The sequence below is a fragment of the Lampetra planeri genome, chromosome 62, assembly GCF_965212315.1.
Source record: "Lampetra planeri chromosome 62, kcLamPlan1.2.h2, whole genome shotgun sequence".
Lineage (NCBI taxonomy): Eukaryota > Metazoa > Chordata > Hyperoartia > Petromyzontiformes > Petromyzontidae > Lampetra > Lampetra planeri.
In genome coordinates, this window is record NC_136168.1 from 1,841,217 (window position 1) to 1,847,461 (window position 6,245).

The following is a 6,245-nucleotide window of genomic DNA, read 5'->3' on the forward strand; positions in this document are numbered from 1 at the left end:
ATAAAATAAAAATCACGACGTTTCGGAGGCAACACAAAAACCTAAGAAGAGGTTTTAATTCCCCGAAATCGGGTTTAATTGTATTAAAGAAAAAACCCGATGCCTGCCGCTGGAAAAATCGTTTTTTTCCACCCATGCTCATTTTAAATGCCTCAAGAGCCGTTACAGAGTGTACCCATTTAGGTACCTCTTTGCATTGGCACATATCCCCTCATTCTGGCAGTTTGACTCTGGTTATTTTTAATTCCTGCTTTTCATACACGGATAAAACGCGCCGTACAAATGTAAATTATTATTTATTTGTATTATACGCCCTTGAGAGAACAATTACAAAGTATATCCATTTAGATTCACCCTCCCTTCTTCTCCACCTCATAGAATAACTACAAAGTGCACCCATTTCGGTACACCCCGCCCCCCCCCCGTTAGCCCAATTACAAAGTGTACTCGTTCAGACACGTCCCTCCGCGCCTGCACGGCGGGTCGGGGTCGTCATCCAGCAGTGGATTGACAAGAGGGTTGTACATGCGCAGAACCACATTGCATGCTGTGTGTTGTGTAATGTGTGTGTAGTGTGTGTGTGTTGTGTGTAATGTGTGTGTGTGTTGTGTAATGTGTGTGTTGTGTGTGTGTGTTGTGTGTAATGTGTGTGTGTGTTGTGTGTAATGTGTGTGTGTGTTGTGTAATGTGTGTGTTGTGTGTGTGTGTTGTGTGTAATGTGTGTGTGTGTTGTGTGTAATGTGTGTGTGTGTTGTGTAATGTGTGTGTTGTGTGTGTGTGTTGTGTGTAATGTGTGTGTGTGTTGTGTGTGTTGTGTAATGTGTGTGTTGTGTGTGTAGTGTAATGTGTGTGTAGTGTAATGCTGTGTGTGTAGTGTAATGTGTGTGTAGTGTAATGCTGTGTGTGTAGTGTAATGTGTGTGTTGTGTATTGTGTGCAATGTGTTTGTTGTGTACCGAGATTTAGGAGCGGAGGCGCAGCGGTTAACGCACTGCGCTTACGAATCGGGGCCACCAGAGTTCGATTCCCACTCACGGCATCGCTGAACCGGTCCTGGGCCTCTCCTAGATCGACTCAGCTTTAAATAAGTACCTGGTTTTGGTGTGTAGAAACATTAGTACTGGGGAGACAAAGGCGGCCAGGCGTAGTAATTTTCCACCCACCCCATCGTGGATCATGTTGGCCTTCATAGGTACTGCTCGCCCAACATCTTGTTTGGGCTATCTGAGGGACCTTTGTCTTGTTTGACGGTCACTGCATCGCGCAGCACTTTCAGATGCGCTTCTGCGGCCGTCTGGAACGCTCTCCCTTCCAATATTAAGAAGCCACGGGGGCTATGCGCTTTTAAATATGAATTGAAAACTGTTCGTTTCTGTTTAGAACTGCTTTTTGTGTTTAGTGTGTTGTCCTTCCCTCCGCACCTTCGATTATCACGGTTGGCTACGTACGGAGCAAAAGAAGTTCAACATGCACACGTAACGGTGCACTACAATAATTGTTGGGAGAGTTTGTTGTTGTTTATTAGTGTTGCTGTGGTTGTTTACTCACCTGCACCATGCGCCCAATGTCACTGCTCATCTGGTGCCCGACTCCCGCAGCGAATTCACACCTGTGAGTGAGAGGGTGAGAAGGTGAGTGGGAGGGTGAGTGGGTGAGAGGGTGAGTGAGAGGGTGAGTGAGAGGGTGAGAGGGTGAGTGGGTGAGTGAGAGGGTGAGTGAGAGGGTGAGTGAACAGGTGAGTGGGTGAGTGAGAGGGTGAGTGGGCGAGTGGGTGAGTGAGAGGGTGAGTGAGAGGGTGAGTGAGAGGGTGAGTGAATGCGTGGGTGAGTTAACAGGTGTGTGGGTGAGTGAGAGGGTGAGTGGGTGAGTGTGTGGGTGAGTGAGAGGGTGAGTGAGTGCGTGGGTAAGTGGACAGGTGTGTGGGTGAGTGAGAGGGTTAGTGAGTGTGTGTGTGGGAGGACGAGTGGGTGTATAACTGGGTCGACAGGTGAGAGGGCAGGTGAGTGATTGAGTGGACGGGCGAGAGGTCAGGTGAGCGGGTCAGTGGACAGGTGAGAGGGCAGGTGAGTGGATCATTGAGCAGGTGACAAGTGAGAGAGGTGAGAGCGCGAGTGGACAGCTGAGATACAACAACAGGCGAGACAGGTTAGAGCACCAAGTTTAGTGAGATAACAGCAATGATAATGATTCCACGCACCTCCGGTTGGCTACGTACGGTGCGAAAGAAATTCAACACAGATGTACATAATGATGCTGAACAAAATGATAGCGATTATAACTCTTGTGATGCGATTTACATAATACTGATGATTATGAATATTGTGATGAAGATTGATACGGATCATGATGCCGATTATTTTGAGGATTATATTGGTATACGATCATTTATGATTACGATAATGATATAGATTAAGATAAGGATCACGATCATGATAATCAGAACAATAATGCTCTCTCTGACTTTTATGATAACGGTGATCACAGCCATGACGATTTGTGAGAGTAATGATGATGATGGTGACGGCGAAGGAGACCCGCACCTCCGATCAGCACGGTTGGCCACGTACGGTGCCAAAGAAGTTCAACGTGCGCACGAGATAATGACGGATGATGATGATGATAACAACCGCACCTGGCCACCAGCTCGTTTCCCGCGGCACACGCATCTCCCAGCGCCACTCGGAGGCTCGCCGCCTCGCTCGCCGCTCTCCCCACGCTCCCGAAGGCGGCCCAGAGCGCAGCCTCTGTGCCCGCGCTGCCCGGGACCCCGGCTCCTCCTGCCCCCAGGGCTCTGAGCTGCGCCCTCAGGGCTTCGTTCGCGTCGCCGAGGCGACGGGCGCCGCTCAGGTAGCCCGGGATGCGAGCGTTGAGCGCCCTGAGGGCGTCTCGCTCGTCCTGCCGGCTCGGGCTCGGGCTCGGGGCGAGGGTTGTGGTTGTGGCCAGGGCGAGCCCGCGGGCCCTGGGCGGGGTGCGGTGCGCTGCGATGCCGGGGATGAGAGTGAACATCGCGGGGGATCGAGGAGAGGCGAGAGGAGAGGTGAGCGCAGAGGGGATGCGTCGTGTGGGGGTGGGAAAGCGGTGATTATATAGAGGGGCGAGTGAGCGCACGCCCATCACATATCACACCCACACATCACACCCACACACCCACACATCACACCCACACACATCACACCCACGCACCCACACATCACACACCACACATCACTTACACTACCCATCACACCTACACTACACATTACACCTACGCCACTCATCACACCCACACATCATGCACATCGCATGTACTCTATGTTGACCTTCTTTCACACCGTATTTCGCCAACCGAGCTAATAGGTGCGGGGGGAGGACCGCAAACCAAACACAGCAAGCAGTTCTAAATAAAGTAGTTTGACAATCTAAGCGATTTAAAAGTGCATCATAGCGCCCAGTGACTTTCTAACATCGCGAGGAAGAGAGCGTTCCAGACGGCCGCAGAAGCGCATCTGAAAGCGCGCGGCGCGGTGACCACCATCGCACGCACACGCGCCTACATATCACAGGCACCCATCACACCTACTACGCCTACCACCCCCACTGCAGCCATCGAGCCATCACTGTCAATACACCCATCAGACGACGCAAACATCACTCACCCACCCACCCACCCACACGTACAGCCATCACTCACTCGCACGGACATCACCCGCGCCCATCGCAACCGCCCATCACACGCACCACGGATGAGCTTCTCACTCGATATTTCCCGTGACGCCTCTCGGAGTTGGATTTGAAGCGAGGATTAACGGCCTCAAGCACCGCCACTCGAGTACAACGACGTATGCATGTCCACAACCACAGACAACGCCATCCCCCACATCCATCGCAGCCGGGTACGCAATGTCTCCGATGTCGCTGGGTCTCCTCCAAGGCGGCGGTGTCTGCCTGCGTTAGTGACGCCGCGTGAGCCGCACGCACGCGGGGGCAGGGTGTGAACGTCCACAGTGGCGCACGAGAACAGCCGCTGGCAATGCACGGTGCCCTGATGCCATCCACCATGGGGCAACGCTCACATCATCATCATCATGCGCGTAAGTATGTGTATGCTGAACTTCTTTCGCACCGTACGTAGGACAACACACTCAACACACAAAGCAGCCCGAGAGAAATGAGTTTTCAATCGAGACGATTGAAAAGTGCATAGCCCCAGTGGCTTCCTGATATCGTGAGGAAGAGCGTTCCAGACGGCCGCAGAAGCGCGTCTGAAAGCGCCGCGCGATGGAGCGACCGTCCATCTATTTGTGATGGCCAGCAGCCAAAAGCCGCAGCTGCGAGGATGAGCACCGGAGTTCACGTGATGGTTTACGCTCCTTGGCGAGATCGCCAAAATGTTGTGGTTTATTCGTGGCAAGCACTTTGTATGCAATGAGAGCCACGCTCTGCGCACTGCTGGATGAGGGCGTCCCCCGCACCCCTCACGATCCTGCCTCGCGACGATGCGTCCGCTCGCCGGCGCACGAACCGCTCCGTCTCCCATCGCCTCCTTTGGCCGCCACTCCGCCCCGAGTCTCGACCGCCGGCAGCGCATCCTATCCGAGGCCACTTTACTTGATTCTTAAGCAGTCAATGTGATGATGATGATGGCGATTCTAACCTTCCGCGTGTTCTCCAATCCACGTGCTCCTCCTTTGCGGAGCGCCGCGGTGGCGAGACGTTAACTTTCTCGCCTGGCATACAGCAGGTCGTGGATTCGATTGGAACCCTCATGCCTATTGTATATTTGGAGTTTGCGTGTCTCTCTCCTCTCTCTCTTTCTCCTCGCTCTCTCCGTGGTTGCGTGGCTTTTTCTCCGGGTTCTCCGGGTTTCCCCTCCACATTTGGAATCAACATCACGCGTTTATAGAGTAAAATGTGGCTGCTGTACATTTACACGCGATAAGCCACCACGTCGTTGAGCTGTCATTCGTGGCCCGGTCGCTTCTGGAAAAAAGACCTACGCAGCTCAGTGGGGCCTTACCTGGCACAATACTAATTAGTTGACTTCGCTTAAAGCCTCTCGGCGCGGTGCCTGCCTGGCTGCCTGCCGGCCTGCCTGCCTGGCTGGCTGCCTGGTTGGCTGGCTGCCTGGCTGGCTGGCTGCCTGGCTGCCTGCCGGCCTGCCTGCCTGGCTGGATGCCTGGCTGCCTGCCTGGCTGGCTGCCTGGCTGCCTGGCTGGCTGGCTGCCTGGCCGGCTGCCTGGCTGCCTGGCTGGCTGCCTGGCTGCCTGGCTGGCTGGCTGCCTGGCCGGCTGCCTGGCTGCCTGGCCGGCTGCCTGGCTGCCTGGCCGGCTGCCTGGCTGCCTGCCGGCCTGCCTGCCTGGCTGGCTGCCTGGCTGCCTGCCTGGCTGGCTGGCTGCCTGGTTGCCTGGCCGGCTGCCTGGCTGCCTGCCGGCCTGCCTGCCTGGCTGCCTGGCTGGCTGCCTGGCTGGCTGGCTGCCTGGCTGCGCAAGTCTCGTGCCTCTGCTGGTGCGTGTTACACTCGACCGACTCGGCCCCCCTCACACGAGTACCTGGCGCGGTGTGTTGACATCGCCGCCAGGGAGACAAAGGCGGCCGGCCTGGGCTTGTTGGCACTTGCCACCCACCACCTCGTGTGCCGTGCCGGCCTTCATAGGTGCTACTACTCGCTAACAACACTTGCTCCGAATGTCTGTTGAGGCCATACGGGGGATATTTGTCGTTGTATTCACGAGTGAGGAGCGGTGGCGCAGTGGTTAGCGAGCATTGCGCTACGAACCCGTCGATCGACTTGCGTTCCATTGGCACCAACGGCCAATGTCCTCGACGAATATTTGAACCGGTCCAAGGCCCCCCCTAGGTCGACTCAGTTGCAAATGAGTAACCGGTGCTGCGTATAAACAATCAGCACTGGGAAGACAAAAGCGGCCGGGCGGGGTGTGGGCCACCAACCCCTACAACGGTGCTCGCTAATAGCCCTTGCCCCAACAATCCGTGTAGGCTATACGGGGGATCTTTGTCTTTGTGTACTCACGAAACGAGTTTTCATTGACATTTGACACTTTCAACAGTTGTGGGAAAACGTCCCGTGGAAGATGACACCACAACAGGCACTCGTTTAAGGCCGAGTCTACCTTGGGGAAGCCCAGGACCGGTACAGATTTCTTGTCACCGACATTGGCCATTGAGTGGGAATCCAACTGAGAGTCGCCGGGTTCGTAGCGCAGCGCGCCAACCACTGCACCACCGCTCCCCACGCACTCGCACATC